A 12,101-nucleotide genomic window follows, 5' to 3' on the forward strand; every position below is an offset into this window, starting at 1 on the left:
AGAAGATAGCATTCGTCTCACTAAATAAATATAAACATATTCTCACCAACTTTTCTCAAGCAGTTAAAATAGCCTTCCTATCTCCTCACCATCCAGCCAAAGGGGCAAAGCCTGTTTGATGTTGGCCAACTGCTGGATGTCTACCACCTAATGCTGCCTCTGGAGGAAATGTCCCAGCCTTAAATGGTATCTTAGGCTGGGCTTTTCAAAAGGCCTGGGGGAGATGGCAAGCAGGGCCATCTTCACTCAGGGCCTGTGTGAATGCAGACAATGTATTAACACATGTATATCAACCATAGTCCAAAAATTAAAATCGAGATATCATTCGTTCACAGTCATTCCAAATCCATTTCCGGCAAGTTTTAGATTCGTTCAGGCCTAGAGGAGAAATAAACTTAAGAACAATGAGCACATCAACTGTCTGTGCTCATTAAAATGTGGAAGTAATATTTTGTCATAAGAATAAATGGGATTTATAAACTGATCCAAGATGCATTATCTAGGAGGTGGCATAAATAGATTAATCTCTCTGATGGGGCTGCAGATTTTTGTTTCTGAGATTTTTGTTTCCTCCATACAGTAACTGCTTTTTAATGAAGTTGCTGTTTCAAAAGAAGTTTGGGATGTGACATGAGGGTTGGCTGTTCAAATGAAAAATATATTTAAAAAATCTACTGTGTGTGTGCTTTCATATGCAGAGGTAAAAGCACTTAAGGCATATCTCACATTGCTTTGAACCCTGAAAGTTACCTAGAAGTTACCTAGATCAAGGGAAGTAATAGTGCCACTGTATTCTGCTCTGGTCAGACCTCACCTGGAGTACTGTGTCCAGTTCTGGGCACCACAGTTCAAGAAGGACACTGACCAACTGGAACGTGTCCAGAGGAGGGCAACCAAAATGGTCAAAGGCCTGGAAACGATGCCTTATGAGGAACGGCTAAGGGAGCTGGGCATGTTTAGCCTCGAGAAGAGGAGGTTAAGGGGTGATATGATAGCCATGTTCAAATATATAAAAGGATGTCACATAGAGGAGGGAGAAAGGTTGTTTTCTGCTGCTCCAGAGAAGCGGACACGGAGCAATGGTTCCAAACTACAAGAAAGAAGATTCCACCTAAACATTAGGAAGAACTTCCTGACAGTAAGAGCTGTTCGACAGTGGAATTTTCTGCCAAGGAGTGTGGTGGAGTCTCCTTCTTTGGAGGTCTTTAAGCAGAGGCTTGACAACCATATGTCAGGAGTGCTCTGATGGTGTTTCCTGCTTGGCAGGGGGTTGGACTCGATGGCCCTTGTGGTCTCTTCCAACTCTATGATTCTATGATTCTATGATTCTATGATTCTAACCCCTGCAAATATCAATAGGACCTGGGACAGCTTTCAATTCATATTTACTTTGCCTATGGCTCCAAGTTTCAATCCCGTCAAGTGTACAAATTCACCTGAAGTGGATCATAATCATTAGGATAAGCACTGCTATTTTTCTAGAAAAACTCACCATGAACACCTCTCTTGTTCTCTTATTGACCTGCCAAAGCACACACACAGCTTTATTGCGCTCCGTAGACCCCAAATACTGTCAAGGCTCTAGCAAGGCTTCAGGGAATTATGATCCCGCCCCAGTTGGCAGTCAAGAGGCAGATAACTGAGAGTTCTTGCAACGTAATTTATTCAGTATTCACAGAGAGAGACAAAGGAACGCTGTCTCTATAATGATGGCATTGCTCCAAGTAAAGTCCCACCACTTCAGTCCCTCCTAATCTACGTCACCCCTGCACTGGCTGGCCAGTGCTTTCTGCCTCTGAGATTTCTGTTTTGCTACTTGCACAGCCCGCCTGGTTTTGGGAGAGGGAGGATCAGAAATGCTTTCAGGAGACACTGAACTGTCTCTCCCTCAATACTTCTCCTTCCTGCTGCTCCCCCAATATATCCCAGCTTTTCCCCTCGTCAGCCTCTGAACTATGCCCTTCAGCAAACCACTGTTCTAAATCTACACCGTTCTTCTCTTCCCGGGAAGGTGCAGGGTGGGGGAGGGGGGCTCCCACCATTCCTCCTCAGTCCAGGCCCTGACAAATACACAGTGCTGTGTGTTCTCTTATAACGGCAATGGTGCTCACCTGAGAGGTGCTGGAATTGAGTTCCGGCGAGTTCTGTCTGAAAAAAAGCCCTGAGGGTGAGTATGGTGATGATTATGATTTGATTAAATTTATACGCCATCTTTCATCTGAGGATTACAGGGTAGTTTGCAGTAAAATAAATACATAACATAATCACAAACAAACAAAACAATAACTGTCCCCAGGTTTAAAAGGCCATAGATTGTTTAATCATTCCAAGGCCTGGGAGAAGGGAAATGTTCTCCACTGGCACCTAAAGATATGTAGTGAAAGTGCCAGGCAAACCTCCCTGGGGAGAGCATTCCACAAACAGGGAGCCACTGCAGAAAAGGCCCCTTCTCATGTTGCCACCCTCCAGACCTCTCATGGAGCAGGCATACAAAGAAGGGTCTCAGATGATGATCACAGGGTGATGATCACATGGGGAGAGGTGGCCTTTGACAGAGGTGGCCTGTCCAGATAGGGGTGTAGCTGGGCCACCCGCCGAAGCTGATGGAAGACACTGTGCACCACCAAGGCTACCTGAGCCTCAAGTGACAGCAGAGGATTCAGAAGTACCCCAAGCTAAGTAGCCACTCCTTCAGAAGGTTTGTGCGTCACTGCTCAAAAAATCTTAAGACCACAGCCTTATACATAAACATATATACCAAGGAGAAGCTCACTTCTTTCTGATTCAAAATGTATAGAATTGTGCTGTATAGGTACCAGCTCCAGGAGAAAAGAGCAACAATTCTGAAAGAGTCTTGCGGCGCCAATGATGGCATTCTTATGCCATGAGAAATTCATCTTTCAGATGCCGCAAGATCCTCTGTTGTTTTGACTGCAATAGGCGGACCAAGCTGGCTGCACTGTGGAAACACTTCCAAAAAGCCACTTTGTGGCTGCTCCTTTGGAACATGTTATTGGAAATAGGCACTTTGGGAGTTTGTTGCCTGGTGGGTAGCCCCAAATAGATTTCAAAAGTGTTGTGGGCTTCCATGGGTTTAAGTGCACATCAAACCTGCCCTTACATGCCGTAGCTACAGTTCAGGGAACTGTGTGCAGATTCTTTCCATTTTAAACTATGGAAGCCGTACCAAAGCTGCTGATGAAAAATACCTGGCTGGCTCACAGCAAGTGGCCGCAATCCAGGAGCACTGATGCGCATACAGAGACAGGTTCCCACATGAATATCTGCTGCAGCCTGAGCCCAAGCTAGTTGTGGAGGAGGGGAATTTCCCACTGTCATGCACTCTGCCCTCCCAGTTACATGGTAGTCACACTTTCGATGCTTCCTCCCCCTTTCTCCCTGTACCAATTCACCTAGCTATTGATCAGTACTGCCTCTTCAACAGTTTCCATCTCCTCTCAGTACAGAAGCAGATTGTATATTTCCACTGCCCTGGAGATCCCTGGATATGAGTAACTGCAATAAATTCATTTCTGAAACAGGATCATAGATTCCAATTATCTTGTCCATCTGTAACAGTGATAGGGGTTGCTGCTTTTGAAGCCTTTATTATGCCTGGTGTGGAGAACATGGCTAGATGGACATTTCTCTCTCTTTTTTCCAGGGGTCATCCAATGTTGGGAGATCCAGAACAGGCAATAGGAAAGACTTCTTCACACAGTGTAGATAAACAGTGGAATTTGTGTTAGACGTCCTGCTCCATGATTGCAGTCATGGGATTTTTGTCTATCACATGACGGTATATGTTTTGATTCCACAGAGTGGGAAGTGACAGAGACAGGATGCTTGTGTTACCGTGTTCCGTGAAGTGGGACTATTGTCCTTTGTTCTTTTCTCTTTGCTGTCTGATACTAGAGAGAGAGGGAGCCATGTTACAGTGCTCCGTGTGTGTTTATAGGTAAATAAAGTAGATTAGCCAAAATGCTGAGTTGCTGAGGTGTGTTACACAACTGCGCAAACTCTGGAGATCCCTAAGTGTGCCGATGTCTGTTGGCATCGGTCGCTGTGATGTTCGGGCTGTAGAAAGCTTATGAAGCTCCCGAACAATCGACCAGGAGGGAGACAACATGCCAGTCGGGCATGTGTCTCTGCCAGGGTCCTACTCGAGTGTAGGCTGAACTCCTTACAATTTGATGGCTACTCGCCTTGATAGCTATGTAGCAATGGGCCTGTGCTTCTCAGTACCAGCTACTGGGGACCACTAGCTGGCAAATGCTGTTGAGCTCATGTCCTGGTTATCGGCTGTTCATAGGCATCTGGTTGGTCACTGTGAGAACAGGATTTTGGTCTAGATGAGGCCTTCATCTGATCCAGTGGGGGCATTCCCTATGGTTTTTTTATGTTTACTCTTAAAATCATTAAAACAACAGAATAGTAATTAAAACAGCAGAACAGTAAGGCTGCAGTTAAACAATCCAAAACTCTTCCCGCGCTATCTAATAGTGATAGTGTCTATGATGAAGCAACCTTTCCGTGAATTACCTTCCTGGCAAACTCATTTAAAACCTGGAATGACAGATGTGTGAGCCGCCGAGCTTTAATTTGTGTTTATCCTATGTGTTTGGAGACAGAAATTGACTTGGAAACAATTTATGCAGTGATAGCGCAAATCAAACCACACCCCGTCCAAGGCTCCCTGTGGAGCACTGAAGATTTCTGTCACTATGAAGAGAGCATAAATCCTAATTAAGGCACTCTCCCTTTTTTTATTACACTGATTAAGCTGTTTTATCCAAGAAAGGCTATCCCATTATTAAAAACGAACCCTTTTGTAACCATGCAGATGGAGAGTGAATATGTCATCATTCAAAATAAAAAAAATATGATTTCTTCCGCATTTACATACAGCCTGAGGATTTTTACTATAATCAAAAAGGGATCCAGAAAAGATCCCCAAAAGCTTTTCATATAAGCATTGCATACTTGTATATGCTGTGGATCAACGTGTTTGTAGACGAGACAGAAAGTTTGGGGAATGGACCCATAGCCTTTTTTAAAAGTTGCATGAAGCCATAATGTGAAAAGGTAACATGCATTAGTTGCTGGAAAGATTATGGGGTCACCGAAGAAACGTTCAGGTCCCTGATTAAATATCAGTCAGCCCCACCCCAGAATCTTAATGCTGTTGGTAGTGGAGAATGCTAATTTAATGAGCTGCAGGCACAAAAACTTCAGGCAATAAGATATCCAGCTGATATGGTGAAGTATATAGTAGCTTTTATCTATGGATAGACACATCTGCGGGGGGCGGGGGGAGTAAGGCCGTGTGAAACTTTGCACACATTTTCTTGCATATCTGGTAGGTACGGATTAAAATGTAAACAGAATCAATTTATCTCCCATCCCTAAAAGAAGGGGAAGAAGATACAAGACAGACGTTGTGATAGGTAAGATGGACACATCTTGGCTCAGTATTTCCCCCCTCCTTCAAGGTTCTTCTAAGCTTGGAAATAAGTAGAAACCAAGAGCCATCTTTTAAATTGTCGTAACATGCCCCAAGATCTCATGACATACCTTCTGACATGTCGCTGATGAAAATAGGGACATGGTGAAGGATGGGTAAAATATCTTAATTACAATAGCAATAAATAACCACCACCAATACTGCCCACTTTTGGCTCGTAAGGCAGGCGATATTCCACCGCATGCAGCACAAAATATCTTTTAAAAGTGTGTGTTATGCCTCTCATGAAATGATAATAAAACATTTTTGAGCAACAAAAGCCACAACATGTTTAGTAGATTCTTATTTTGCAATATCTAACCAGTTGTTAAATATCTAACCAGTTGTTTTAGGAGTGAGTTTCAAATGCCTGGAAACCAAGATAAAACTTGTTTCCCTCTCTGAAGTCCATTAAAAAAAAGTCTTCCTTTCGGTTAATCTGCATGCTCATTTCCATCTGCATCCACATTTATTTTGTACGTGTTTATGAATATATTCCTTTCAGTGTCAGAAGGTCTTCATAAATAAAACAACTTTTTTCTTAGTGCAGTATGTTTTGAATAACAAGTCAGCTACTGAGCTGGCAGATGGATATATTTTAATTGGTTAATCAGCTCTTGCCTTTCTATTAGAAAAGCCTGTAGTTTAGTCTTGCAAAGTAATACTTTTAATGCCAAAATCATGACTGCCCACCAAGCTGGACTGACTAAGAGCTGATTCACACAGGCCTGTTCATTATTTTATGAAAACAGCATCTTTGAAAGCATAATCACCTATCAGGCACTACAGGTACAGCTTTCATATAACTTCATTTCACTCTGAACACCAGGCGCATTCAGACGTGGGGAATATTGTGCTAGTTTTCCTCATTATAATACTGGCACATCTAACATTCTCTGTCATTCCTTTCACACTGCAGTACCTGTTGTGTTATTGAACTGTGGCTTTTTGACCAATATACCAGCATCTCACACTAAATTCAATCGACACCAGTGGACACAACAACAAATATCATTGGATAATGTTTCTACGCCACCACCTTTTCTGCACAAGTGTGCATCAGTTACCCTATGATTCACCGATGGAAATAGTAGGAAATAACTATATGCTGGGATATGAACCCAAATTCCATTCATTCATTCATTCATTCATTCATTCTACTTCCCTTCATCTGAAGATCACAGGCAGTTCACAACATAAAAATTTAAAAAACAGAACACAAAATATGTAATAAGACGAAGGGAAAACAATATTCCCCCTCCTATGAAAGTTATTCCCGCAACTTTATAGGTGATTAGAGTTGCATATACCGTATTGGCCCGAATATAAGCTGCACCCAAATATAAGCCACACCTTTAAAAATGGAGGGGGGGGAGAAAAAAATAAAAAAATACCCGGATATAAGCTGCTCCATTCTTCGTTGCTCCTGACTACATACTGGGGGGGGGGGTGTTTCGCGCTGCGTTGCTGACGGCCTTTCCCTTATCTCACTCTCTCCCTTCCCAGCCTTGGGGTGAGGGCAGGGGACTACACACAGGGTGGGCACGGCTTTGTCACGCTCCTGGCACTGTTTGCCCCATGCTCCTGGCTGCATACTGTAAGGCAGCGAATATAAGCCACACTTTTACTTTTCACGGTCTGGATTTGGGGGAAAAGTGAGGCTTATATTCAGACCAATACGGTAGATCCCCCCCCCCCCGGAAAGCAAATAACATAGCTAATTTTCCACTAGATTCTGCTAGATTTCTTTTACATCATGTGAAAGCTCAAATGTAATGCAGAAATTAACAGTTGGAAAAACATTGGGGAAATGCAACGAGCAGCTATGTGAATGCAACCCATATTTTTTGATGCTCACACAATTTTGCAAAACTCATCAGGTGCTGAGATGAAACCATGTTATGCAAATGCATGTCTTCGATGACCCATGCTGGGCTGCATAGTCTGGTTTTTTTATGATATTTAGGTCTAAGGTAACCTTTTCTATATTTTAATTTTTTTATGCTCAAAGATCAGAGCTAGGCCACAGTTACATAAACGACCACACTGGGGTGGAGAAGGCACTGAGTCTGCATCCAGCCTAGATCACATGAAAGAAAGAAAATGTGTGCTATTCTCCTCCCACATCCAACCAGTGTTCCTGTGCCATTTCAACAATGCCCACCTATCCAGTTGAAGAAAAGGAATCAACATATGGGCAAGCTGTATGTGTACAATCCATTGTGCATAGGTCAAAATAACAAAGTGATGTCTGGTAATCCATTGATTTTAATCTCTGCAAGTTGGACTGCATGTGTGTAGGGATGGCAGAAGCAGGACCAGTACACCAGTCACTGAGGGGTGTGTGTGTGTGGCTAGTGTGCAATCACATCCGTCTATGTGTGGGGCCAGATTGAGGAGAGATGTTTGGCACAGCTCAAAGCAAGCAAGCAGGGAAAGGGGGAAAATAACTGATAAACCCAAGAAAGGAACAGGAGACAAGGTTGATAAAGTGCACTTATCAGTAAGGAGTGGGGAACCTGTCTCCCCCCCAGATGCTGTTGGGCTCAGCCCCAGCTATCACGGCCAATGGCCAGGATGATGGGAGATGTAGTCCAACAACAACTGGAGGGCCACAGGTTCCTCATGATTTTGTAGGTTATTCTAGATTTGTTTCAACTTTCTTCATAAGGGAATATGGCACTCAGCAAGATCTCAAACTTCACCTCCTATGCAAAGAATCTCTGTCTCTGAACATGTCATGTGTAATGAAGAAAATGATCCAGAATTGATCACTGCTGGTGAGAATGTGACATGGAAAGTTGCTGAAAGTTTTTTGGTTGGGGTTTTGGAAAACAGGATATATATTTTTTAAAGACATGAACCCTGAAAGCTGAACTTTGCTGTGAACGTTACTGTTTTCTCACTAAAATCTCCTTGTTCCTCACTCTCAGAAACCTGAAATGATATCTTCAGTCTACATAGGTAAATGGCAGGGGAATAGGAACCTGAGCAATACTTCTAATTAATACTGCTGTGATAAAGCCTTGGACCAGGAATTCTCATAAAGATGTCTTCAGTTACACGACTAGAAGTGGGAAGCAAATGCTAGCTAAGAGATAGTGCTAGTTAAGATCAGACAAGATTAGGTAGCCAAGACTTGACCCGTTTACTTGAGAGCAGCGCCAGTGAACTCAATGAAACTTACTCCTAAGTAGACATATCGGTTAGCACTGTCAAACACTCATTCTGCACACCAGCAACTCTTGCCTAGTCAATTTTTGATGGTTTGACAAGCTAAAGAATAATGCAGAAGCAGCAATTTGCATATAGTTATTTTATTGTTAAGATTGGGAGGCTTGTCATTCAAACTGTCTATAGATAACTGTTACATTGAAGCATCGCTTCAACTCAGAATAAGCTCTTGTTACATTAATGCTGCAGCTGTTCTCATACCTCTCCACTTTTGTCTTGTTAGAGGATTGGCTTATGGTAGCCTGATTCTCCTCTCAAAACACAAAGGTCTCCATTTAAGAATGATCTCAAACTGATATAAAAATCAAGAGTTAATTTGATAATTCGTGATTAAAAAAAACTGTCACGGCTTCACCTTAGATGAAAAATAAAACTTCTTAATCGGTTTTAATTCTTTCTTTCCTATTTAATTAAGGTTTCACTAAATACTTCATGCCACATTTGACAATTGCATATAAACTTTCTGCATACTTGTGTTGGCTCATAATCTACCTTCCTTAATTTTATGGCTCACATAGTGGGGGAAATCCCTGTAGATTTCTGAAGTTGAGCCAAGAATATATGCTTTTTTCTTGATAGTTTCTTCCTGATTAATAATGGTGTGGCTTTTGGCTTGTTCGTTTAAGGTTTGCCAGCAGATTATTTGACATTTAATTTTATTTTTGTCCAGAAGATTTGGTTTAGAGTCAAGAAGCTGGACACGTATTTGGGACCTAAATGCTTTAGGCTAAAAAAGAAGGTCATCTGCAGACCAGATGACCATCTGAGGGGCTCTGAGGCGTTTTTGTACTCTTGGCCAGCTGGCTTCACCCCCACGGCAGAATAGCACTAACCTGATTATAGATAGAGCAACATCTGGCAAATTCAGCGCCCGGCTCAAAATCTATTGTCCGCCTGTGTCAAAGGATGAATGCGCCATGAGTGTACGTTAGGGTGCGCAATCATAAAGCCCACATTAGCGAGCGACGGTAACTGTGGCATTCTCGGGTAACTTCATCCAATGAAATTAATGGCCTACACAAAAACGGTGGCAGAAGGCACAAAGTGTTGATGCCAGCGAGACTGACACACTGCGGGCGACGTCTGACATCGAGGCCGTGGGCTGTTGTGCGTTGTGATTTATGTCAGTGGTGTGATGGATGACTTTCAGATTATTCCCATTCTATCATATCTTTGAGAAATTCTCCTTTCCTCAAACATCTTTTTGTTCCCCAACTCTGGGCTGCAGATGGCATCAACCCACACATCTCTATTGTCTGGAGCCCACAGAGGACTCCACCATTCTTTCTGATGGTTGAGCTACTAGCATCCAATTAAGGCTTGAAAATCTGGCTTTGGGCACTTTAACCTCTGCCACTGTGTCCCTTTCAGAATTTCCATGGGTTCCACTAATACTATTCAGCCCGGGCTAAAAACGATCCCAAAAGAGATAAAAAGACATTTCATTCAGCTAAGTTGTGTGAGCGACTATAGAATAACAGCATGGGGACACTTGGTTTGATTCTGATTTTCATCACAGACCTAAACACATTTTTGTATGTTCTAGCAATTTCTGTAGAAATTCTTAATAATGGCTAAAGCATCAAGGTGTCATTCAGACACCTCTTTTTTTGCATAGCAACATAATCTGGCCTTACACTGTCTGTCTGCATGCCAAGTTATTTCTGCTTGCAATCTGCAAGAGATAGATGTGTTATGGAAAGTGAGCTCTCCACATCAGGCTTCAACTTGCCATTGTCATAACTCATACCACACAAAGGTTAAGTATAGTTATTAAATGAAAGGTTAAACTTAAGTATTCGATCAGCTTACTGGCATATTTTGCCACCATAATTTATGAAAAAAAAAACAAAAACCACACACATCCTCAGAATGAAGCTCCGCACCTCCAGAAAATTTGCTGAAGCAGATTGATTGTATCTGTTGTACCTCTCTTGAGACTCATGTGGTAATTCTACATCAGAAAAAATACATTGTTGACCTTTTCTGCGATACTGTCTCAAATCCAGAGTCAAGGTAGTTGGCAGGATCTTCCACATCACATAAACCTTTAGGATGCCTTCAGGATGTTCACAAAAATAATGTGTGCTAGTCATATGTCAGCAATATGGAGATGGGGGGAGTACAATTTATCATGAGGGGTTTTTTTTTAGAGGAGATGGGGAGATAGCATCACCTTCAGGGCTTTCCTGCTTTACTTAATTTATACTTTTTCTCTTTTGCTTTGTCTGGGGGGAGCCCTTCCATACTACCCTTCCATGTACTTTTAGATCTTTAATGGAACCATGGCTATAGGAAGTACACAAACTATATTCATCCAGTTCATAAACATAGGCTCAACTTTCTAGGAACAGGTCTGCAGGTCCACTTCTTTTCCAATTGCTCTGTGTTGCTAGCGATAATCCAATAACCTCTCTTACCAAATGTTTTATTCCATATATAAAAATATGTATGAAGGTCATTATAGGTCAAATTGGATTCCCTAATTTTTTAAAAAAACAAACTCAAGCATGGCATCAAGCACTGGCAAGGTTATATCAATCAGCAGCTGCCAAAGGTTTTTTTAAAAAAACACACACATGCAGTTTTAATTTTATTTCCATGTGAATGCATTTGCATTGCTGCAGCTACAGGAAGCAGATGAATCTGGTCCCAGATTAGTTAGTGCACAGGCTGAGGCCCATGCAGTTTAAACAGTGAGCAGCTAGGTCTATCATGGACCTTGCAAAGCCCAACCACACAAAGTCCACCTTCTGTTGTGGATGACAAGGGAGCATAAGATCTGAGCCTTGCCCTGCTCATTGTAATCAGGGCTGTGTTCAGAAAGTAGAACTCACCAGGGTGAGTGCTTCTCAGCCCCTAGGAACTTATGTGATAGGGTTCTGTGAGGTGCTATCCTCTCACCAGTAATATCTGCATGACATTGTTAGGGAGTGGTCATTAAGCATCCTATAGGAAGGTGTCATCAGTATGCTAACAACACACAGCTCAGTTTGTCAGGAGTGGCTGTGCAAGCTTTGAACTGGTGTCTGAATGCAGTGGTGGGTTGGATGAGGGCTAATGGGCTGTGTTTGAATTCTAGGAAGATGGAGGCTTTTTACATAGGTGGTTTCTATGTCCAGGTGATAAGCAAGTTACCTCTTCTGGACAGGGTGGCACTCACTCTGAAACAGCCAAGTATGTAGCTTGGGGGTACTGCTGGCTACAACTCTGTCACTTGATGCCAAGTGCCCTTTGTGCTCCCTGCAGCTTTCTTTGTGAAGGGAAGGAGGAAAGGATTGTTACTGCAAGTCTTTTGTCCAACCCTGATTAGAAGGACCACCTTCACCTCTGACTTACTGTGTATGTCTAGGATGTTAAGTGT

Source organism: Podarcis cretensis, assembly GCF_951804945.1.
Source record: "Podarcis cretensis genome assembly, chromosome: 5".
In the NCBI taxonomy this organism is placed as follows: Eukaryota; Metazoa; Chordata; class Lepidosauria; order Squamata; family Lacertidae; genus Podarcis; species Podarcis cretensis.